We start from the raw sequence: 26,123 nt of genomic DNA, 5'->3' as shown, positions 1-26,123 counted from the left end.
CCTGGCAGGGCAGAATAGAAGTAGGCAGGGAAAGTTAAACTGAATGCTGGGAGAAGGAAGGTGGAGTTTAGAGAAGCCATGTAACCCCACCAGAGACAGACACTGGACAGCACCTTGTCGGTATGCCACAGCCATGTGGCGATACACAGATTAATAGAAATGGGTTAAATTAAGATGTAAGAGTTAGCTAATAAGAAGCTAGAGCTAATGGGCCAAGCAGAGATTTAATTAATACAGTTACTATGTGGTTATTTCTGGGCTGAACAGCTGGAAACAAACAAGTAGTCTCCTACTACAGTGTGGTTAAACATAAACAAGAATTATGGGTTAATTTAAGTTGTAAGAGCTAGTTAGTAATAAGCCTGAGCAATATGCCAAACAGTATTCTAATTAATATAGTTTCTGTGTGATTATTTGGGTCTAAGAAGCCAGGAAACAAAAGCATAGTCTTCATCTACACAGTTTTAGAGCTGGGCAGTGGTGGCACACACCTTTAGTTCCAGCACTCAGGAGGCATAGGTAGGAGGATCTCTGAGATGAGGCCAGCCTGGTCTACAGGGTGAGTCCCAGGATAGACAGGGCTGTGCAGAGAAATGCTGTCTTAAAAACAAAAACAACAGGTTTAAGAATCCACACTTTAATACACTTTTTTGAGGGTGTGTGGCATTTGTATCCTAAACCAGAACCATTGAGCTACATCTTCATCTATTCCCCCTAAGATGCACAGGCTGGGCTTGAACTGGTGACCCTCCTTTCTTGGCCTCCTTCATAAAGGAGATTACAGGTGTATGCCACTGAGCCTGGCTACTTTCTGCACTTTATTTTTGATTAGCTTTTTGAAAATACAGAAGACAATTCTGTGGCTATTTGTACAACTCAAAATAAGCAAAACTGAAAAATATGGGTAGATGACTGACAGCCTTAAGGTCTATGTTAATTATATTAATTGATGAAAATTAGGACTTTCCAATGAGATTGTGCAGTACAATGTCTACTTAGCTTCTCACTTCTCTATGAATCTTTTACATCCATTAAAAACAAAAGATTTCTTTATTTGAAGCCTAGAAAGAATGCATATTGCTAAAATTTGGATCAGTGTTTCCCAAAGGCCTGTGTAGTGAAGGTTTTGTCCCTAGCTTGGTGCTAGAGGAGGGTAGTTGTGGGATATGCAGCCTTTGAGAGTCAGGGCTTCATAGAAGGTCCCTAGGTCCTCAGAGCTGTGCCCAGTGGGCACTCACCCTTTCTTCTCATCCTGACTCATGACGAAGTGAGTGATTTTGGTTCACCTCATCCTGCCTGTACATGGTGGTTTGAATAAGAATGGCCACCACAGGCTCATATATTTGAATGCTTAGTCACCAGGGAATGGCATTATTTGAAAAGTGTAGGTTTGTTGAGGTACATGTGTAGTGAGGAGCTGCGGGCAGGCCTGCTTTTCATCTCGCCTGACTCCCGCATGGCTGGCTTTACACCTGAAATAACAACACACAAATTGTATTAATTTAAACACTGCCTGGCCCGTTATCTGTAGCCTCTTATTGTCTAATTCTCACATCTTGATTAACCCATTTCTAATAATCTGTGTACCACCACGAGGTGGTGGCTTACCGGGAAGGATTCTAGCCTACCTGGAGCTTCATCGCATCTGCCTCACTGCCTTCTACCCAGCATTCTGTTCTGTTTACTCCGCCTACCTAATTTTCTGTCCTATCAAAGGGCCAAGGCAGTTTCTTTATTAACCAATGAAAGTAACACATAGACAGATGACCCTCCTCCACCAGGTAGGTGTGGCCTTGTTGGAGGAAGTGTGTCACTGGAGATCGGCTTTGAAGTTTCAAAAGCACAAGCCAGGTCCAGTGGCTCTCTCTTCCTCTACCTTTGGATCTGGATGTAGAACTCTCAGCTACTTCTCCAGCACCATATCTGCCTGAGTACCACTCTGCTTCCCGTCATGATGGCAATGGACCAAACCTCTGAAACTGTAAGCAAGCCCCAACCAAATTTTTTTTACAAGACTTGCCATATTTCTGGTGTCACAGAAGAGTAGCAGCAATAGAACAGTGACTAAAACCCTATGACAGGCTTGAAAGGAGTGAGCTGACTGATCCTAGATTGACTCTTCCAACCTGTGAGAACTGTGAGCCAGGGTAAACCTGAGCTATTGATTGGGGCTGCTTATCTGTGGTATTTGTTGAAGTGACAGCAATTTAAGACAGGCACCAACTCTGCTCCATTCCCTCCCCCACCTCTCCATCTCTTCTTCATTTGCTTTTCAGCAAATATCAATTAAGCACATCCTAAGATTAGATGCTGAAGATACACAAATGAAAAGGTCACTGCCCTTGCCTGTAGGGTGTTCATGCTTCATTTCCCGAAATTTCACACTCAGCCACAGTCTGCACTTTTTGCTTGTATCCTTCCTATTAAGAATTATTTCCTCTCAGAAAATGCTTACGCTGTGCAGATGAGCTGCCCCTGGAGATGAATTCATGGTTCTGTGCTTTCCTGCACATTTTATAAAGCATTTCATACATATTGTTTTATGTAGTTCTCATAAACAGCCATTATCATTTCTACTGTATTAGTGGGGCCACTGAGGGATGGGGGGAAATGTCCATAGAGAATGCAGAAGAGCCCTCAAGTTAATGAGAAGAGCCCCCATGGGGACTCAGCTTTCCACTCTTCATGATGACAGTTCCTTCTTCACCGCCATGCTACTCCGCATCCCTGCTGATTTGGAAGCTAGTCTTGGGCTCTGGGATTCCATCCTACTGATTGTATGCCCACCTAACATTGGATGGAACACTGGGCTGAGTTCAGAATCATTCATGAGACTCAACAAAAGTGGCAGTGAGTGCTCTGGGCACCATCTAAATTTGGAGTGATCTAGAAGCCTCAGAAATGGTCTGATGTTAAGAGAAGGTGGTAGAAGTTTAGGCATGGTGGCATATGCCCATAATCCCAGCACCTGGGACGTGAAGGCAGGAGGACTTTGAGATCAGTTTGGGCTGAGTCTGGACTACATAGTAGGCCTTGTCTCAAAGAAATGGGAGGGAGGAGAGAAGGAAAGGGTAGGGAAGGAAGGAGAAGGAGAGGGGGAGGAAGAGGAGGAGAAAAATATGAATTCTAAGTAGAAACAGAAATAAAGTCTTACAGTGCTATATGGTTTGTGTTTTAATAAATAAAGCTTGCCTGAAGATCAGAGTGCAGAGCTAAGCCACTAAAGGCTAGGGAGTGGGGGCACACACCTTTAATCCCAGGACTCAAGGCCACCCTGGGCTATAGGAGATTGAATCTGTCTAAAAAGAGAAACAGAGCTCATACCTTTGATCCCAGCGCTTGGGATGTCGAGCCTTTAATCCCAGCACTAGAGAGGCCTATAAGGCAGGAGTTCAGTACCATCTGGGTGCAGTCTGAGGTTCTGTGGAGGGCACTGCAGTCTGCAGTCAGACTGAAGACAGGGTCGCCCCTTTGTTTGTCTGAGCCTTGGGAGAAGAGGTAAGAACTCTCTAGTGGCTCGGCTGCTTTGCTTTTTCTGATCTTCAGCTTGAACCCCAATATCTGTTTCTGGGTTTTTATTACTTGTGCTACAAAGTCTCTCTCTTCTGGCAAAAGTGAAGCAAGGAGCCTTGGTGGAAAGAATCTGTATCCACCAATAAGGTTTGTTAATTTGTAACTTTCAAGTGGATGGGTTACCCATCTCTGCTTCTCAGCAGGGGAAACAGAACTCTCCAGAGGTGTGATCTTTCAAGGGGGGCACAATCTTGCCTAAACAACAAATAGGGAGCTCTCTTAACTTTATAATACATCAAGTTAATTACGGGGAAGTACACTGTATATGTGCATACTACACTTATCTCACTCCACGGGTCTGTCAGTCTGTCTATATTTGCGCCTACCTAGAGAGTGTACAAAGATAAACTGATATGCAGAGCTGAGGAGTCCCAGGTGGGCAGGTGGCAACATCTTGGCCTCATGGGGCTTCCTTGGCCCAGGGCATGGAGCCAATAGGAAAAGAGGGGCCATTGCAAGTCTGTCACCTGCACCTGTGTTCTCCCAGCCTGGGATAACTGCCTCTACACAGGACTCAGCATGGAGCATGTCTTTTGAGTTATGGTTTGATTTTCAATGCTACAGTCATGAGGAAGGAGTTGCCTTTATTGGCCCACAGGTCCTCACCACCAGTAACCCTGGTGAATCTCTGCTGTTAAACACTACCAATGGAATCTAGAAAGTCATCTAACCATAGTTCTGCAAATGCTAAAGGCTGTATAATAAAGCTGGGCACGGTGGCTGGAGAGATGGTACATGATGAAGAGCGCTGGTTGCTCTTGTAGAAAACCAGGGTTCAGATCCCTGCAATCACACAGTGGCTCCCAACCATCTGTAATTCCAGTGCCAGAGGATTCAATGCCCTCTTTTGAAATCTGTGGGCACCAGGCACACACACAGCACACAAAGATGCTTACAGACAAAATACCCATACACATAGAATTTAAAATTTCTAAAAAAAATGACAAAATTAAGCTGGGCATGGAGACATGCACTTGTAATCCCAACAATGGTGAGGTAGAGTGTTGTGTAGAAATTTTCTCCAAGATAAAAGCATCCCATCTTGATGTAAAGCTCTTTAAAATATAGGATCCCATCTTGGAAGGAAGCTCTTTAAGACATAGGATGTTTACGAGACTGTGAAAGACTCCATCTTTCAGAGAAGCTGTCAAGACAGGAAGTAAACCACTCCAAATAGCTTCAGGAAGTCCCTAAAACTGACCAGATTCAGTAGCTCCCTCCCTCCCCAAGAGTATGAAGAAGTAAAGACTGCTGAGGATCACTCTTGGGCCAGCTGAGCTACCTGGAGCAGGCTCCTGTCAGGCATCCTGGAAGAGGCTCAGATCAACTGAGCTTCCAAGAAAAGAAGCCCTACACCCTGCTGAGCTGCCTGCAGGCTGAGCAGTGAGCTCCAGATTCTTTACTTATGCTGGCTGTCACTCATGCTAGGGTGGACTTTGGTGATGCGGCTGTCTTTGAGTCACTTCTGTTCCTATAAGTAACCCCTCACTTATATTCCTATAAGTCCCCCCCCAACTGAACTTTGGGGTATCCATACTTTTTAATCTGTTATGGCCTCCCTATCTGGGGTGAGTAGAAATTTGTTCATGTCTTCCCAGGAATAGCATCACACAACGTAAAGACCTGTGTTCCCCTGGGGTAATGACTAGTCAGCCTTCTCTACTCAGAGAGCTCCAGGTGAACCCATGAGACCCTGTCTCAAAAACCAAGGTGAATAGCTCCTAAGAAGTGACACCCAAGGTTGACCTCAGGCCTGGAGGGACTTGGTTACACAAACACACACACAAAGACAAAGACTGATAGATACCATGTCCTCCTTGAAGAGACACTGCCTACTGTAAAGAACCACTTAGTCACTCTTCGTAGGGAAAGAGAAAAGAGATGCAGAGAGAAGTCTCAACTTTCTATCACATCCGAATGGACCTGCAGATCACAAGCCAAATCCATTGAGTCCATTCAGCTTCTCTAAACAGCAAGCACATGCAAGGCTCCCACTGCCATAGAGTAGCTGGCAATTCTGTGTCACAACTAATCGTGCCCTAACAGCCGCCATGAAAGCACCATTTCCAGCTTCAAGAAACTGTGTTTCTCCATGCATTCAGATCTCATCTGGCCCTGAATGGTAGCCGTTACAAGGTATCAGGGTAACTCTTTCTATCTACCGTAACTCCATCTCTAGCTGAGGTGGCTGTCCCCTCCTCCCCTTAGACAGGGATTATTTGTTATTAAAATGCTGGGCTTGGCTCAGTTTTCTTTTTGCAGTCTGGATGTTGCCCACAGTGGGAGAAAGGGTTTTGAAGAGAGATTAGCAGGATTAGGGAAGGTTCACATATGTTCAGTCTTACTCTTGGTGTTCAGGCTATCACAGCCTCCCACCACCCAGGAAGCATAAGAATATGGAGGCCAGGAGGGCTGGGGATGGGAGGAAAGCCGTGCAGTCCTCCCTCGACGATACAAAGCTGAAGTCAAGAAAGCAAAACTAGGGATGGTTTATACTGGAGGATTCCCAGGCAGCTTGCTTTGAGTTCTGTTTTCTTTTCCCTCTGTGTATTGGTCATCTTTCCTTACTGCAAGGACAAGCCTCGGGCAACTAACTTGGAAGGAGAAGGAGTAATTTTAGCCTCACACTTTTGTAGGTTCAAAGTTCCAATGGTATAACACAGTTTTAGCAAGAATTGGCCCTTGGCTGTATTGCCTCATCGTACAGATAGTGAGTGGAGGGAGGGGAACAAAAGATTATAACGCAGAGTCAGAGCCAAGAGAGGAAGAAGACTGGTAGCCCTGAAGTCTTCTTCAGGGGTAAGCGCCATGTAGCTTCCTAGAAGACACCCATTCCAGGTTCCTCATCTCCTATTCACCCTTCCTTCACTCTTAATGAAGCTTTGGGGCAGTGTGCAAACTAAGCAACAAAATAATAATCAACCCTGAACACTGCTTTTGTGACCTCTCTCTCTCTCTCTCTCTCTCTCTCTCTCTCTCTCTCTCTCTCTCTCTCTCTCTCTCTTGCCAGCGTGTGGGAGGGGAAGTATCAGAGACAGGATCAACAGTTAGTTTGCCCTGGAGACAGGTTCTAAGACAGGATCAACAGTTTGTCCTGGAGACAGGTTCTAAGACCTGCCCAGCCAGCTGCTCATCCATGGCTTCCTATATTTGTGAGCCCTCCTTCCTTCCTCAAAATTACAAAAGAGAGCTAGGGTCATGATTCCAAGGAAGAGCGGGAAAATATCTCTCCAAACTGAAATGTTCCATGGAGTTAAACTTAAAACCAGCTCAAGCACATGACTCAGCTACCCCTTGGTCTACCAAGTGACACCACCATGTGACAACCATAGTCATCAGTGGGTGGAGGGGCCACATCTAGAGAACAGGCATGGTTTTCTGGTTTCGCCATTACAAACGGTGAAAGTGAGGCACAGCAAGGAACAGCCATGGGCCAGTTCAGCACAGGGGCCTGCACTTGGCAGTGCCATCCAGCTCCTGAGCCTGCCCTGTTAATGCCAGGCCCTGAATTCATAGTTTGGGGATGGGGACAGACCACTGTGGTACCAGCTGTTCCCAGCAGACTGTCCTCTCCTCAACACAGAGAGCTATTCTGGAACTCGGCCGCCATCTGCACGAACTCATCAGAATTTATGAGGGTAGCACAGCAAGAGAGGTCAGCGTCTCCCCACGCTCATGTCTATGCACATCCCGATGGAAGGGCTGCCATAGTTACGGGATATGAAGGAACCACTAGGGTGGGCTTTCTGTGGATTGCGCCAGTAGTGTATTAGAACAGCCCTGATCTAACACACGCATGGTCACGTCGGCTACCAGCTCGTGTATCTCTGCGTGGCCAGAGTCGTTGGCTTCCTGGAGTAGCCCTTGTAATAGGCAGTCACCGGAGTAACGGTAGTTACCCAACATCCTCTTCTCACCTTAGTATTAGCTCCACACGGAGGATGAGAGATGGAGGTGGGCTCCCTCCTCCAACCTAAGTTCACCTGGACTTAACTAGACCCATTAGGCTTGTTAGTTTTCTGGGAACGGCACAAGCAGATGAGAGTGGCACAAGCAGAGATCATCTGGGAAGAGGAAACCTCATTTGAAAAACTGTGTGTGGGCAAGTCTGTGGGGGCGTTTTCTTGGTTAACGATTGATGTAGAAGGGCCCAGGCCTCCGTGGGTGGGGCTGCTCCTGGGGAGGCGGTCCTGAATGTTATAAAAAAGCAGAGCAAGGCATGGCGGTGGGGGAGGGGGCAGAGAGACAGACAGACACTACACAAGCCCTTAAGCAGCGATCCCCCCTATGCCTCTGCTTCAGTTCCTGCCTCCAGCTTCCTGCTTCTGCTCCTCTCCCGGCTTTGCCCGATGATGAATTGCGATCAGCTTATGTGAGCCAAATAAATCCTCTCCTTCCCAAGTTGTTTTTGGTCGTGGTATTTATCACGGGACAGAAAGCGGACCGTGACCCCCACTCAAGGTTGGTGTGCAGTCTGGGCGTGGCCTGACAGATGGGTCCAGTACATATGTGAAGGAGTCAGTTGTTTGGAGGTGAAATTCTCCCGGCTTAGCAGTCAGGTCAGAGGAGCAGAAGCCGGGGGTTGCGGAACACCACCGAGGAGAGCAGAGGTCAAAGGTTAGAATGAGACTCCAGCAAACAGACAGCATGCGCTGGAGTCAAACCACAGCAGAGGGGAAAGCTCGGCTACCCGCTGCATCTGCTGCCAAATTGTTTGTGCTTAAGCAGTTTCCAGAGGACCAAGCATGGCAGAAGGAATTCCAATTAATCCAGGGTTTTCTACATGCCAAGGCTTAGCTTTGGCTGCATGACTGCATTGCCTCTGGTATTCTTTGAAGTCTTTGGGCTCCATGACGACAGGGACCATGGTGCCTCCTACACCTGCGGGGTGCTCCCGGCAACTTGGCCAGTCCGGGACACTGACTAGGGGCTGTACAAATCTTTCGGTTAAGCCACCGCATGGTATTTCTCCTTTGCATGAGGACACCGGGTACATTTGAGCCTAAAGCTTTGGAGCCCCAGGGCCTGACTTCAAATTCTCACATGCTGTGTAGCCCAGTCCTGTAAGCTCACAGCGAGAGCCACTGCCCTGAGTCCAGGGAGGAGTTCTGTAAGGGAGTTTTCGTAAATGTGCCCAAGTGGGCAATGGTGATGACCCAGTCCTGGACTGGGATATCTTGGAGGTGGGATAAGGTGTGGACTTGATTGGAGCCTGTGACCTCCAACCTTTCAACCCACTGTGTTAATTTTGATCTATGAAGCCGAGGCAAAGGGCTGCGGGTAAATCCTGGCTCCATTGTGCGCTGGTCCGTCGTTTAGGACAGCTTTTATTACAATGCCATCCTGCTATCCTTGTGTATAGTCCCCCTCCTCAGAATCAAGAGAAACAATAGCAGATTGCTGATTTCAGCCCTAAATCTTGGGCTGGTTTGCCACATGGGTACATGCCCACCACTGCTTATGACATATTACTTTAGTTCTGAACCTGGGCAGAAAGAGGGCGGTCATCTCGAACATCCAAGACATACATGGATCTCTTTCTACACTATTTTAAGAAAAGAGATTTATTCTCAATCATGTGGCTGTGATGATGTTCATTAGACCATGCATACATGTATATATACATGCATACATGCATATATACAGAATATATAAACTTACAGCATACATATGTAGTCTCCCCTCTCCAAAGTTTACCAAATAGTCCCGTAGAATGTAATGCTAATAAAAATTAAGAAGTGTGGATATATTCTCTTATTCACGAGCTTACCAGGTAGCATGAAATAAATGAAACAATATAATAAACTTTTTCAATTGAGTTTCCATCACTTCCAGCAGCCCACCAAATTAGGAGCCCAGCAATGGGCTAATCTAGCAGTAAGGTCAGAGCCATGGTGGTCCACTCCCCTTCCCCAGAGTTCCCCCTCTGAATATAACCACGTTAGTGGGCAAGCCTGCAAAACCTGAGCCAGGGACTGCACATTGAACCATGCGGGTCTTTCCAAAGACTTGCCTGGTATGTAGGGAAGGCATATGCTTCCGACGCTTGCTAGAAAGACATCATTACTGTGCTCGGGCGCCCGCGTCCCTCTCCGGATAATGAGTAAGCTATTTAGAACCTCGAACTGTTTGTGTGACATTTCAATAAGTAATGCAGAGATTCGACAACATTTCCATATTCCTCTTTTAAAGCCCGAAGGCCCCTGCCTTAATCCAAGCTCTTTGGCATTTATTACTGTTTGTTACACTAACAAGTAAGATTATGAGAATTCTAATGAAGGCTTCCAGTGAAAAAGTCCATGATTAAAATGCCATAATAACAGTTGCATGCATTTATCTTCCTGATTACCATAATCTATTTAGCGCAAGTAAACACACAAACAGAAGGAGAAGCCCACTGACACTTGGGCTGAGGGAGAATTTGAAATACGAGGGAGACAATGTAAATATGTTAATGTCTCTGTGTATTCTTTTCATCTTTTTTCTTTCTCATCTTGCCTTCTTCTTTTCTCCCCCCTTCTTTTCTGTTTGCTAATGAGGAGACATGCCATCCCATGTGGTCCCAGCTCTCTCAGGCTGAGGTACATTTGGGGGCCATCTGCTGGGGCCAGCATCCTCAACAATGCCACCCAGAAAGTGCTGCCTGTATTTGCAGCCACCTTTGACACCATGGAATAGAAGAAATGAGATCTCAGATGATGGTCTTTGATGTGCTCGCTCTGAACACTTAGTTCAGCTGTTACTCCATTAATACAAGGCCCAGACAAGCACGGCCATCCTGTGCCCTGTCCCTCTCCCTCCCCCACAAACACCACATTGTCAACAAATTAAAAGCGATCGGTCCAGGTTTCCAAATTAGTCTCTCTCCGTATCTCTGCTGACTTCATTATTTTTAATTCTCCATAAAATGTCAGGCAGGAGGCAGAATGCCTTCTCCTCTGGGTGGGGGACTGTGGAACTTTCCTGAAAAGAGAAACCGAATGCTTTGGTCTAAAACCAGGGTAACGGTAACAGCCCTGCTTGGGCAATAGCTCAAAGAAATTTGCTCGAATCCCAAATTCTTTGCAATAAAGAGTCAGCAAAGGCAGGGTTGTGTTCTAAAGAAGGACACAAATCCTCAAAACAGGAGCAGACTGGTAGCTGGCTTTACCTGAATGAAGACAGGGCCTGAGGAAACATACTCTGAAAAAACCCAGAATTAACTGGATTAATGTCATGAAGAAAATTAAAGAAAAACTAAATTTTTGGAATCCGTACAGCTTAGGCCTGAAGATAATCATTAATCCTTGTTTATGAATATATTTTTGCTTTTATTTCCCATCAACTATTTCAATTTGATTTTATCTTGTATGTGCATGTGCAGGCATCCGTGTGTATACAGATGGGCAGACGTGTGTGTGCGTTCATGTGGAGGCCAGAGGTCAACCTTGGGTGCCACCCACCTGCTTTTTGTGACAGGGTCTCTTACTAGGACCCAGCACTCACAAATTAGTCTATGCTGTCTAGCCAGCAAGTCCCCCACTCTCATTTCCTCCTCTCTGAAACTGGGATTATCAGTGCATGCCACCGTCCCTGGGGACCAAACTCAAGCCCTGTACTTGCATAGTAAGGGCTAAACTGACCAAGCTCTCTCTAGCCTGCCCAACAAACTGAAAGACTAACTTGTAGGGGGAACCTAAGGAAGCTAGTAAGTTACTTTTTATTTTTATGTTTTTCAGCTCTTGCTATGTCCCCAATGCTTCCCCTATGTGGTTATATTTGATCCTCACAGTAAACCTATGACGAGGATACTGTGCCCAGCGGGGAAACTGAGAAGCAGAGAGGTCAAGTGACACGCACAAGGACTCAGGTTGAAAAGGGGGAGAAAACTGAAGTCCTTATCCAGACAGTCTGCATAGCCCGCACTCAGAAACAAAATGCTCAAATTGTAAGAATCTTATGTCTTCATGGGAAACAATTTCCCAAGAGAAACCATGTAGTCTAGAGTTTGACCAAGAGCAATCTAGCAGTGTGAGCTGATGCCCACTGTAATGCAGTATGATAATAATAGCCAGATCATTATTCTTAGAAGAGACCACCGTTTCCATGCCCGTACATTTTAGCATGGGCTCTCACGCGCTTTAAAATAAAAAGGACTTTTAAAGAGGCCGCAGGGTGCAAAGATTATGACCATTTCTTACTCAGAGCAAAGCGTCTTGTCTGGTCATCCTGCTCCACACTTACCTGGACATATGGCAGAGTCTGCATGACAGCGTGCCCACCACTGTGTGCACCAAAGAATCACAGGGGTGGGTTAAAGAGCTAGCCATCCCTCTAATTTTATCAATTTGGCATTTGGGGAGCTGTCTGTCTGCCCCTCTCTTGGGAGTTTTTAAACAATGGGTTGAGAGTGAAGTGAAGGGAGGCAGACAATATTTCAGGATCAAGCTGATAGATTTAAACAGCCATGAGACAGTTCATTCACACAGTGACAGGGGACCCTTCCTCACTGGTGAGCGTGAACATTTAGCTCCCCAGGGGCCTGTCCTCGGCCTGTGACTCTGCAGCTAGGTGACCTTTTCCACTTACAAAGGGATTGCCACTTGCACTGGCATGCTATGGGACATCTCCAGTGCTCTGGCCTGAAGCCTTGGACAGCACCAATGGGCACCGGACTGTCCTCTACAGACCCCCGCATGCATCTCCAGCTCAACCTACCCAGTGCCGCCCCTCGGTTTTCCATCTCACGTGAAAATGCAGGTGACTCCTTGTCCAGTAAGCGCCTCAAGTTCAGACAACCAATAGGACCCTATGCTACCCTGTACCCACCCTTGTCTGTGTGAAATCAGTCACCAGGCCTTGTTGAATGGACCCCCATCAGGGCTTCTCCCGCACCACTCATCTCTGTGTGCACACCACCGCCCAAGGCTGGGATCTGTGTCAGTCTGAGGGACTGATCCGTAAGCAAGTGCCTCAGACTGAGTGGTTTAAATGATAGCTGTGTGTTTTTCCTAATCACACAGAATCAAGGTATTAGAGGCAGGAAGTGATTTCCCCTGCCAGTTATTCCTTGGTCTGTAGATGCTGCCTTCTTCAGGTGTGCTTTATGAACAGCTGTCTGTACGCATGCGTTTCAATACATTTTAACATTTCTTTCTTGAGAAGCTAACATCTGAGTGCTATAGTTACATCATTTCCACCTCGGGTTCTGCCTCTAACCCTTCCCATACCTTCCCCACTCCATTTCATGACCTCTTATGTTGTGGGACAATGTATACCCTGTAAAGATTTGTCACTTGTATTGGTTTAATAAAATGTTGATTGGCAGGAAGTATAGGCAGGACAACCAGAACAGAGGAATTCTGGGAAGAGGAAAGGCTCAGTCTACAGCCATCGCCCAGATGCAGAGGAAGCAAGATGAGAATGCCTCACTTATAAAGGTACCAAGCCTCGTGGCTATCACAGACAAGAATTATGGATTAAGATGCAGACATTAGTTAATAAGAAGCCTGAGCTAATAGGCCAACCAGTTAATAATTAATGTAGGTCTCTGTGTGTTTTCTTTGAGACTGAATGGCTGCAGGACCAGGCGGGACAGAAACCTCAGCCAACACTCTTACTTTTCCATTGTTATTGTTACAGGTGTGTGTGTGTGTGTGTGTGTGTGTGTGTGAGATCTGCTGAATGCATCCAGTGCTGTTTATATGCACATGCATTTAGGGCTGACCTTGGTTGCCTTTCATGAAGGTGACACCTATTGCTGAGGACAGCATATCCTTAGGGACTAGATAGCCCACCACTGGGCTTATCCCTGGAGAAAACTGAGTCTCCCTCTCTTAGCAGCCATTATTGGCCCATAGCTCTTCATCTAGGGGTGAAGCCTTGTGAGATTCCCCATCCACTGGGATGTCAACTGATGTCATTATGCAGGTCTTGTTTAAGTGACCATAATATTAATTTTCATGGGGGCAGCTTCCTTGTCATACATAGAAGACACCATCTTGCACCAGATACCGTGGTCCTCAGGCACTAACAGTCTTTCTGCCCCCACTTCTGAGATGTTCGCTAAGCCTTAGATGAGGGGTAGTAGACAGATGTATCAGTTGGGAACAGGCACCCCATTGTGAGTTGTTCTCTGCACTTGGAAAGTTGTGGCTTTCTGTGGTGGTCTCTGTCTAACTGCGAAAGGAAACTTGGATGCGGGTGAGCGCTTCACTATCTGTTTTTTAGGATACAGTTGTGGCTTCTGGGGGTTTAGAAAAGCAGTAATTTCTCCTCTAAGGCCCATGACCTCTCTACCCATGTTGCTAAGCTGGTTCACAGTACCAGGCACACCCTGTCTCCTATGGAGTAGGCCTTATGTACAGCTAGAAGGCTGCTGGCTACCCCCAAACAGAAGAGCTACTATTGCAGCCTGGGCATATCTTGCCAGGGTGGTCCTTGTTGTGGCCTGTGGGCTTTACATCTGGGTGGGGCTCCTGCTTACTTTCCCCTTGGCACCTTCAGGAAGTCTCCAGGTCAGTTCCACTCAGTTCTTCCAGTCCTGTGTCCAGGGGGTGTGGTGTCCCTACCTTCAAGTTCTGGGCAGTAACCCAAGGCAATAGCAGCAGGCTATATTGTTTGAAGAGTCTCTTGGACTCCCATGGCCAACAATTTGAAGGGAGGTTTGCTCAGCCTGGCACTAGGGATTTTGTTAGTCTGTGACTCTTGGGGTAAACATTATCATGCCAAGTGACATAACATCATCTAAACCATTTACACATATCTACATATGTCTACATATATACTTAGATATTGCATGTGTATTTTAAGTACAAATTAAAGAAGGTTTCCTGATGGATTTTCCAATCATCCATTGTGTTGTTTATCCCTCTTCTGCACTGGCCTCTTCCTTCACCCCCAGCTAGAGCCCTACCCCCTTTCCCCCATTGCCCCCTTCATAGCACCTTTCCTTAATATCCTGCTCTAGAGAAGCCTGTGGAAATCAACGTGGAGGGTTCTCCAAAAGCTAAAGTAGATCTACCATATGACCCAGTTACCCCACTCCTTGGCAGATGCCCAAAGGACTTGACATTCTGCTTTGCAGATGCTTGCTCAGTCATCTGCATTGCTGCCCAACTCATAATAGCTGACCTAACCGTCCTTCAGTGATGAGCGGATGGAAAGTGTGGTGCACACAAACAAGGGAGTTTTAGTCTGCTGTAAAGAAAAACGAACTTTGCAGGTGAATACATGGAACTAGAAAACCTTACACTGAGTCAGGTGACCCACACCCGAAAAGACAAGTCTTGCCTGCTCTCTCTTATTTGGGGATTCTAGCTGAGCTTTTAGATGTGAGTATATCTCCTGAAGTAACAGATGCCAAGAAAGTAAAAAGACACCATGGGGGTGGGGTGGGGAAAGACACCAGCTGCCTTATACAAGGGCAGTGGTCATGTTAGTCCAACAGTCCACCCTCATTTTAGTTTAATTGAATGTCATGTCAAAGGTGGGTGCCAATGGGGATTTCAACGACCATGGTAGGGGCTCAATTTAGCCCTTATCATCCCTCACATCATCAACAAGGAAGCCCTGAATGTCGCATGCCTTCTGTGTTTCCCAAACTGTCCAGTAACCACACATTACTCCTACTATCCGAAAAAGACTAATAAATGATTTATTTTGAAGAAAATGGCCATGACCTTCTTTCAACTCAGGGCAGTCTCCCTGGCCACTGTTCTGGTGCCGGGCTCTTTTCTATTGCCTGTGTTACTACAGTGTAATACTTGAGGCAACCAACTTTATAAAGATCTATTTGCCTCATGGTTAGGGAGGTTCAAGTCCAAAATCAGGCAGCCTCATCATGTTGGTGCATATGGAGGACAGTGGATAGCACGATGGGAACACGCGACAGAGAAAAGCCGTGCCATCACTGCCCTTCCCTGGAAGTGTCATGGGCCACCACCTGTGTGTCCTGATCCCATGTTGGAAAGAAAGAGGACCACTAGGTCTTTCCTAGAAATTTCTTCTGAGGGTTTCAGGACAGTCACAGCTATCCTGTGGGCGGGATAGTAGCTAGCGGCATCCTTACTTAAAGTGTGTCAAACATCATTGGCAGTTGGAAAACTTAATTCTTATTACTGAAGGTAATTCCAGAGTGTGGCAGGCACAATCCGTTCCCCCAATATTTATTTTCTTATATTTCCTTCCATATAAACCCTGAGACTGCAGACATGACTAGGTATGGCTCCGCCCTGGGTAGTAGGTGGGACTAGGGTTCAGTGGATACAATGGTAACACTTGCAGCAGAGCCCTGCCCCTCCGTACACCCCAAGCAGCTCTGCTCAGCATTCAGAACTTCACCTTGGCTTTCATTAGGTTTAGCAACATCAGAAGACCCTACACAACTGTGGTCTACACAAAGCAGAAGGCCATCTCCATCTTGGTATTGAGAACAGAGTTCTCATCAGGTCCTGCGTGCCTCTGTCGGAGATCCAGTTCCCTTTTCTCCCCATGCTCTTTCCTATGTGGGTCCCATGATGGTTCTGCTGGCCTTCACTACCGTGTCGGATGCCGAGAATGGAATAAAGGCCTGTTCCCTCTCTGTTTGCCTGCCCCACTTCCACATACATCCTGCTTGCCAGAAGAAGGCTGGGAGGCTTGGTCCCTAGGCCCGGTGTTTCTGTGCTCTGTCCCAGGTCCTGTGCCGTGCAGACGTATTACAGATGGGGAGGTACTGTCTACAGTACTTTCCCACTGCACATGACTTGGGGGCAGTTGGCTTAGACGTATTCCCTTTCTGTCCTGCTCTATTGTCCTCCTTCACACAAATGAGTCTCTTATCTTTAAACTCAAATTTACTTAGGTTCTCAGGAAAAAGGGAAAATGGAACCAGATTCTTGGTCAAAATATCACCGATCCTGGTTCCCAATAGAGTCTGCACTGCCCTCCGAAGCCTCATGGATCCAGCAGGCCTTCACTGACCTCTTTTCTCTCTGCATCTGGTCTTCCGAGCTCCCGCCAGAATGTCCCGTTAACCTCTCCTTGCAGCATTTTAGGGCTTCTCTGTCCTGAAGTTCAACACTCTTCCATATCCCTCTCTCAAATCAGTGCCAAAGGTTTACAGACCGCATGGCCAGGTTTATTACAGAACAGCCCTACTTCTGGAACCAATTTTTCTTTTCTCTTCCCGTTGTTGTGAAAAAAAATTCAGACAAAAGCAACTTAAGAATAAAGTTCTGGCTACAGTTCAAAGGTCAGTCTGTCACGGTGGAGAAGTCGAGGTGGCAGAGCTAGGAGCAGATGGGCACAACCCACTCACAACCAGACAGCTAAGAAGAGTGTGCTCGTGAATCTGAGCTCCCTTGCTCCACGAATACCATCCAAGGTTCCATCCAGGAGATGGTGGCTCTCCAGTGGGCCAGCTCCCACCTCAATCAAGATAACCCCCTGCAGACCTTCTGGAGGCCCAAGTCCCAAGGGACTCTAGACCTTGTCAAGGTGGCAGTTAACACTACACCTTAGCTGTCATTTTAAACTTTGTATAGTAGGGAAGGCATAGGCCCATGCCCACCACAGATCTCACATGTGGGTCACAGGCCAACTCTTGGAACTGGTTCTCTCCTGCCACCTTGTGGCATCAGGTTATCAGGCCTGCAGAGTCTCTACCTGGCAGAGGTTTCGTTGGTTTTATACTGAGGATTGTGATGACAGCATTTTTAATGTTTGAGAGGAGATATGCCGTCTGTTCTGTTTCCTCTGGGAGCTATGGGAGGATGGCTCGCAACTAGAAATGTCATAAATATCTGGAGAGCTGTTTGCCTAAGACAAATGTTCCTTGGCTAATAAAATGCTGCGACACACTTGCGCTTCTCTCTGCAGCTAGTTGGGGAAGCCAGCAGTAAGTGTTTGCAAGCACTGGTGATTGTAGCAGATGCTGGGTTCTACTGTGCCAGATGTGGAAGCCCACTGCAATTTGTATCTCAGTCCTTTGAAGAAGTAAATTAGCATTTTATTATTCTACTCTATGGAGCCGCAACAATCACCCTTCAAACAGGAGGTCACATTTATTACTGGACACAAAAATAAAATAATAAAAATTGAGCATTGACATTAGCTGTCGTCAGTCTGCCTCTTACAATGTGAACTGGGAGCACAACAGTTAAGAGACAATCTATTGAAGTTACAAATGCATAGCCTGTGATCCAATAATAACACTGGGGATTTAACATCATGGCAGACGATGCCCGCACAGACAGCAGCTTACAAGGCAGATTTGTTACAGTGTTGTTCGTAATAGTAAAAAGTTGAAAACAACCTAAATCTGTATGTCTTTGACATACAGCTAAATAAATAATGGTATAACCATATGACAGAAAGAAATTTCTTTTTTAAGAAGGGAGCTTTAACATACTGCTAAGAAGAAATCTTCAAAGGATGTTATGTGTGCCACATGTATGCAATGCCTATAGAAACCAGAAGAGGGTGCCAGATCCCCTGAACTGGAGTTGAAGACCGTGGTTAGTTTGCTGGGTGCTGGGAATCAATCCCAGGTCCTTTGGAACTGTGGCCAGTGCTATTAACCACTAAACCATCTCTCCAGCCCCTACACATGTTTTTTATTTTTTGAAAATGAAAAATTTGTATGGAAATCAATTGTACTAAATGACAACATTGGTATAAAAAGAGAAATGTGGTATATCTATTCATTTTTGCACAGGTTACATTGGAAAGAAAGGTGAGAGATGACAATCTAGTAAAGGCACCGAGCAGCTCCTGGCTTGAATTCTAGCACTCTGGAGGCAGAGACAGGCAGAACTCTATTAGAGGGCAGCTTGATCGACATAGTGAGTTTCAGGCCAAACAGGGACACACAGACAGACCCTGTCAAACATACAAAATATGTACGCATCTATTTGTTTATATGTTTGTTTGTTTCCTTGTTTATATTTATGTGTATCAATGTTTTGCCTTGGGTGTATGTCTGTGTCATACATGTATGCGGTGCCAATGGAGGCCAGACAAGGGCACTGGGGCCCCTGGAACTAGAGTTACAGACAGTTGAGAGCAGCCACGTGGGTGCTGGAAATCAAACCCAGGTCCCCTGGAAGGGCAGCCAGTGCTCTTAACTAGCAAGTATCTCTCCAGCTCCAAAAAGCACATTTTCACTGTTTATGTCTATTATTGTCGTTGCTGTTTTGAGACGAGGTCTCTCTATTAAGAAGCACTGGTTCTGTTTTTAAATTTCAATAAATTTGTGTGCAGAGGCTGGAGAGATAGTCCTCATGCTGTGTGGCAAGCATTTCACTGAATGAACCATCTCCCCAGAGTCAGTGCTTTTAGATTCTGAACTATGTGAATACATCACCTATTCAAAATTAAACAAATCTAAAAGACGAATAACTGATTAACTTTACCTGGTAATCTAATTATATATGTATATAATGCATATACATATAAAACGTGTATATGTACATTCATATATTACACACAGGAGAGAAGTGAGAGACTTGAGTCTCTGTGTTACAATTGTAAAGTCGGACACAACTGTAAACATCAGGCAGCAGCTTGGAAAAGTGTAACAGTGCTCCCAATACCTGGAGCTCAAGTGCCCTCACTTTTCTGGGACAGAGAGAAAGAGAAGAAACATCATCACAGCTTTTGGAGGAACACCTGTCTTCATTTTGACTGAGTGGACTTCACTCTGATGAGTGATGGAGGAAGGTCATTGGTTAAATAATAAAGAAACTGCTTGGCCCTCATAGGTTAGAACATAGGTGGGTGGAGCAAACAGAACAGAATGCTGGGAGGAAGAGGAAGTAAGCTTAGATGCCATGCAGCTGCCCCCAGGGCAGACGCGATGCAGCTCTCCTCTCTGGGGCAGATGCGATGAAGCTCTGACCCAGGATGGACGTAGGCTAGAATCTTCCCGGTAAGCGCATCTTGGGGTGCTATACACATTATTAGAAATGGGCTAGTCCAGGTGCGAGAGTTAGCCGAGAAGAGGCTAGATATAATGGGCCAAGCAGTGTTTAAAAGAATACAGTTTGTGTGTTGTTATTTCGGGGCGTAAGCTAGCCAGGGGACCAGGAGCTGGGGCGGCAGGAACACACCCCGCAGCTCCCCACTACAGATGAGGATATATGGAGAGCATATATGTTTCCAGATGTGCTGGTTTGTGGTGTGTGTGTGTGTGTGTGTGTGTGTGTGTGTGTACCATGTGCATGCACAGAACTGAAGAAGGTAGAAGAGCAAGCTTACATAACTCGGTATAGAAGTTACTTCATGTCTGAAAACCAAGAGAAAGCTTTAATATATCCTCCAAATACACAAAGAGCATTTCGGGAATTCTCAGAACACTGCAACATTGGGCGTAGTCAGAGGCCACTTGTTCCTTTCCCGGCCTCCCGGACCCAAAATAAATTACACAGAAACTATATTAATTAAAACACTGCTTGGTCTATTAGCCCAGGCTTCTTATTAAGTAACCCTTACATCTTAAATTAACCCATTTCTATTATCTTGTGTATTACCACGAGGCTCATGGTTTACTAGCAAGGTTCCAGTATCCGTCTCCTTCAGCAGCTACAAGGCATCTCTACAATTCTGCCTTCTTTTCTCCTCTATCTCTGCTTGGAATTCACACCTTGCTCTATTCTGTGCTGCCATAGGCCCATACCAGCTACTTTATTAACCAGTGGTAATAAAGCATCTTTACAGCATACTGAGGGGAAGCCCATATCACCTAGGTGTCTGTGGAAGCCTGAAGAAACGGGAAGGGGTAGAAAGGTCAGTTGTACCAAGGAGACTTCCTTTTAGCCAAACATTCTTTATACAATTAGAGTACTTTCAGGATAGGCGACACGGTGCCCATGAGCACTATGTAAAGAGGGGATCCTGGTTCACATGTGTCTTCCTTCCTTTCTGTTTCTTCCCATGCCCCTAACAGTGAGGCCTGTAGATGCCACCTACACAGAGAGCTTCAATCCAGAAGATGTTCATTTTTTGTTGTTGGCAGTGGGGGAAAACCAGAATGTTTGAAACTCCCAGAGTCTTCCAAAAACCAAAAACTTGGTCACCAACCTGAAGAACAACACATAAAAACTCAGAGATAGAAATTGGGGTTCAACCTGAAGACCTGAAAAGCAGCCAGTCACTGGTTCTTACCTCAACCTCAGTCCAAAAATGGCGATCCTGCCTCTAAGAACCTCAGAATGAGACTGTGGCTGACAACTGTTTCCTCCGGTCTTATGTCCCTCCCTAGCTCTAGGGCATGCATCCCTGGAATTAAAGGCATGTACCATCCAGTTTCTATGGCAACTAGTGTGGCTACTGGGATTAAAGGTGTGTGTTACCACTGCCTGGTTTGTGAGGCAGACCAGTGAGACTGTTTTCCTCTCTGGTCTTCAGGCAAGCTTTGTTTATTGAAATACAAGTGAAAGGAACCCAGCTGAGGGTGCTCATTCTCCCGCAAGCCAGCCTGAGCCACTTACACCTCACAGGGTCAGTTTCTCATCATAGCCATTGTCCCTTAACAGCTCTTCAAGGGGTGGGCACTGAGACTCTTCAGATAGTTGGAGGGGGGTGGTGAGAATCTTGTCAGGCCCAGGACAGCCTGTGTCTAGAACATGAAGACTCAAAGACCTTGGGGGAAATCCAAGGATGGATGTGAAAAATCAGAATGGGGTTTCTCAAACTCCCTGTACCCAAGAATCACCTGGTAACCTAGCTTGCTATAGATTGTTTCCCCGTTCTCAGCGGGCCTGCAACTTCCTTTATGGCAAGCGTCTATGTGCAAGGACCTCATGCACCTGGTGGAGAGGTGTGGACTGCCAAGGAGGGTTCTCCTAAAGCTCTCAGCTTCCCTGAAGGGACACGTTACTAAAATTCCGGTATATGTGTTGGAGAACAATGACCAATAGAATGGAGAGGAAGACAGCAGGCAGGAGAAGGTGCTAGAAGGAAGGAAACAAGACACAAGCCCCGCCTCGGATCTCTCCCTGAACCCTTTTCCATACTGGGAACACAGCGTGTGATGCTGGGCTTCTGGGCGCTGCTCTGGGGCTGCTGACTGCCCACATCCCTCGGAAGAGAAGCCGAGGCCGGCAGCGGACCAGTCGGGGCCAGGAGCCGGATCTGGCAGCCAGGCTCCTGCGCCGCCGTGTCTCAGACAGCCAGAATTCCACATGGTTGCAGATTTGCTCCATCTATGGGTTCCCACCAAGCCCAGCGTTTAAGAACTTTACTTCAGTCCTGCCCTGGATCATCGCAGCTGCATCTCCTCCCTGGCAATGGCCTCCTTTCTCGGGGGTTCAGTGATTGGAACAGCCTGAAGCCAATAGCAGTGACCTGAGTCTGTCTCTGGTTCTGTAGACCAGGCCTCTGGGGAGATGGCAGGTGGTTCCACTCCTCTTCAGAGAAGCCTGGTAGATGTGCTTGGGTGTCTGTCCTGGATTAATGGGGTGACGGCGCATATTTGACTTGAGATGAGGGGAGATCCTGTGGCCTCGCCCCACCCCCATGGTCTGAGGTGTTGGATCTCATTAGATCTCTTGAAAACTAGGTTAACCAGAGGGGGTAATCATACCACTGTCTCTGTGGCACATGGTAAAGTTCAGTGTGGTCATCTTACCACTAGCCCTTACTTGGAGTTACTGATTCGTCTGTCTCAGGAATGCAGGACGCAGCGAGCGCCTGCCTGTGAAAGGAGCCAGAGTTAACCACAGGGGTGGGAGGAGGCAACAGTGAGGGAGCTCTGGGTGGAGGAAAGCTGGGCCCTGGAGGAAAGGGGAGTGGGGAAGGAGGGGCAAAGGGATAGAAGGAACCCGAGAAAAAGATGGGAAAGAGCCTTGGATGTCCTACTTCCGAGAATAGGTGTGTGGAACAGGCGAGAAGCAACGGAGGTCAGAAACTCTCCCGGCTGTAAAGTTCAAAGGCATATTACAGCCCCTCCCATCTGAATAGTGTCTCGGTTTCTCAATAAATGCTTTCCCCGTGGCTCTCCTGAGAGGCAGCCAGCAGGGGGTTCCTCCTGGATCTACCCTGCCAGGCAGGCGCTGGAAATACAACCGGTATCTCCTATTCCGGAAACCCATCAACAGGAATTATCAATAGCCTGGGTTCGTCTTCTCTGCCCTCAGAAACCAGTTGTTTCTTATCTAGAATCCAGCCTTTTCTAGCTAAATCTACCTTATAACTAAACTGGGCAGGCTAACCTCAAAACGGAATTTGTCCACGGGACCAAGGATGCCTACCTGTAGGTACCTGGGGACCTGAATTCTCCTACCTATACCTCCCACCCTCTGGATTGATTCTGATGAGGCAGGAGGTTAGTTAGTTCTGGAGCATTGGGTCACTCCTGATTCTGTCTGGAAAACCCACCATGGAAACAGTGAAGGCCCAGTGCCTCTCTGGATACCTAGCAGGGCAGGAAGGAGGATGGAAGTTTAGAACCAAGCTGTAGCATACTTGGGATCCATCCCTACCTTGACAAATCGTTGGTATCTGTAAGATGGGAACAATACTTCCATACCAACACCAAAGAGGCTGTTGGGAAAACATAACGGTTTGTATGCTGAACCCAACAGAAAGAAGTTCATTTCCATTCCTGTTCAGTTCCGCCAGGAACTTGGGCCAGAACAGAGATTCATTTTAATGGCATGGATCATTAAGGGACCTGGGTCAAAAGCTCACACCTCTCCAAGACTCAGTTTCCCTTTCGGACCAGTGAGAGAGTGACCGAAAGAAAGTCCGTCCAAACCAGCTAAGTGCAGGCAATGGCTCAGGTAACCTTGAAGTAGCCACCAGCCTAAAGGTGCTCACACTGCCTACAATCCAGAGTACAGATTTTAAATAAAAAAAATTGATGAGTACATCAATCAAATAGTCAACATATCTTTGCCTATAGATACTTTACTGTCTGCTTCGCTCTAGTCCGTGCACAATTGCAGGACTTCGCCTTCAGAAACGTTCACGGATGGCATGCCACCCGCCAGGCGGTTTGCAGAACAAGACACTGGCAAGGTCTGGCTGGCCCGTGAGTTGAGCTCTGAATCTTACCTAAAGCTGTCATTCTGCTTTCCTTCTGGCTTCCGGACCTCCACCAGCCACCCCCACTCTCCAGTGTCAGGAGCTTTGCCTGCCACCGCCACCCCCCACCCGGAGAAGGTTTTGCGCAAGGACACCATTCTCCTTGGCAGCCAGGCAGAATCGCAACCTGAATGCTAGTAGGGACCAAGGAAGGGAGGAAGGAGAGCCAGAACTCAGCGCGGAACTAGGAAGCGGTGGGAGGTCTGAGCCCTGGAGCCCCGCGAGAGTCCACCGCAGCGGGTTTGGCACTGGCTCCTCCTGGGCCGCCAGGCTGTGGAGCAAAGGCCGGCCCTGACACGCACCCGGCCTTTTGTGCTAAGGAAACACAAAGGAGAGGGAAAAACACGTCTTCCGTTTTTGAAGGAGGGGGCCAACAGCTCCTGGACGCCAAGGCCAGCCAGGAAGTGCCTGAGCCTGGCTGGCGGATTAGCCTCAGCAAGTGAGCACTCAATTCCTGGGGAAGGCACTCTGGTCCAGCTGCGCACGGGGTTGGGAAACGCAGCTCCGGGCCCGCCCTGGACACATAGGCAGGAGTTGGACAAGTGCGAAAGTTTGTCTCTCGACCAAGCGAGGGCCAACCCTGTCTAGTTTCGGGGGCAGGGGGCGAAGGGCTGCGGTAAAGGAGACACAAGGAACCGTCCCCAGCCTCGAACTTGCCGCCCAGCCAGAGACCCGGGAATACAGATGGCCTCCAGGCCGCAAGCAGCTCAGATGAAAGGAAGACAGCCGATAGGAGGAGGAGACAGTTGGGAGCTGCGGGTCAGAGCTTCGGACATCGGGAGTGAGGACCACGAGATGCCGCTGCACAGCCTGGAACCGCTGGACCGACCGCCTGGTCACTGGGCTAGGGGTCGTGGAGCGGTTAGTGGGGAGGAAGCGGAGCAAGCAAGCCGTGCGCTCCTGCCTCCGGGTCCTGCTTTTCCACGCTCGAGATTCTCCCCGCGGTAGAATGGATCCCTCAACTTTCATACCAGTCTCCAACTCCAGCTACTGGATCGAGTGTGTAGAGAATGTTAGCCTGCTGACTCTCTCAGACTTCCGGACGCAGGATAGACAAACCAGAAGAAATCGGCAAAAGAAGGAAATGGGACTCCCGGATGCTTCAGGCGGCCACACTAGCCTGGGCTGTGGCAACCTAATCACACTCACGTTGTGCCGCCTGAGGTTTGTTAGCTAGGTTGACAGGCGTACAGCTCCACACCCCAGCTGGTGGCCCCACAGAACGCACCCCCATACACGCCCTCACTGAAGTCCGCCCAAAGACCCAAGAGAGGTCCTCACATGCCCAAGCTCCTAATCCCCACCCCAAGCCCCGTGTGACAGATTCTGCTAATTGAATAGTTATGGGTCATCCTCGTAACCGTTGGGCGACATTATCACCACGCTTCAATTCTTCATGTTTTAAATACATATTTAACGGATGGCTGCGGAGCCAGCTGGGAAACACGCGGGTTGGAAAACAATGCCCCAGAAGGCGCGAGACTAGGGCAACCGCGACAACCCACTCTCTAGGGCAGACCCCAGAGGGAGACAGCACTGAGTGAGGAGCAATAGCCTGAGTTTTCACGTTTGTTCTTACTTTACTACAAGATAAACTGCTGATTGTCTGTTTTGCTTGTTGTTACAACTCTATATGGGAATTAAAATACCGAGCAATGGAAGTAACCAGAGGAAGTAGAGTTAAAATTCCTTAAGAAAGAACTGGGCTCCTACGTGTTGAGCGGGCGGAGACAACATCTGAGATCTGTGCAGATAAATACCCAGACAAACAAACAAAACAAAGTTAAAGCTGAAAATGTCTGGGTGTGAGAAACAGTTGGGGGTTGGGGAGAGAATCTGCTGTCTCTAAGCTTAGGGACCACTGAATGCTTACATCTGTGGTAGGCAAGAACCACCTGTCTAAGACTGGCCACGGGTTTTCCTGCAGGTTTGCTGGAATCAGTTCCTAGATTTTCACTTCTGTAAAATAGGTGAACGTGTAACTGTCTAGACTAACCCAGACAGTTCTCCAGGTTGCCTTTCTTCGCTGTGTCCCGAGGCAGCCAGGAGTGTAGTTCAAGGACCAACTCCCCTTTAGGGCCTCAGACGGTTCTTTCCAATAATGTTGCCCCTACCCCCACGATATGGACGCCAAGATGGTGTTGGAATTACTGTGGCTGCGCTCCCTTGCTGATAGGTGGGAGTGGGGTCTTTAACCGGTTGGCTGTGCGTTAGTGCGAGCGATGACTGCGTGAACATCTCACCCGTGCTTCTGTGGAACCCTCAACATAAAGATGAACTGCTGTTTCTCCGGCTTCCTTGCCGGCCTGTGTTCTCCAAGGCCGTGCCCCCACTTGGGGGCGCTACCGCCTGTCCTCCGAATTGCAGCAACACCCACCAATTAGAAGCGGGCTAAGGCAGTGGGGTGTTCTGAGCACGGTTAGCCTTTACTTGAGCAACCTCAAATGTTCACAGGTGGATGAAAACCCCCAGATAGAGACGGATGGCGGGGGGGGGGGGATGGG

This window comes from Chionomys nivalis, chromosome 3 (genome assembly GCF_950005125.1).
Source record: "Chionomys nivalis chromosome 3, mChiNiv1.1, whole genome shotgun sequence".
NCBI lineage: Eukaryota > Metazoa > Chordata > Mammalia > Rodentia > Cricetidae > Chionomys > Chionomys nivalis.
This window is presented reverse-complemented; position numbering follows the sequence as displayed.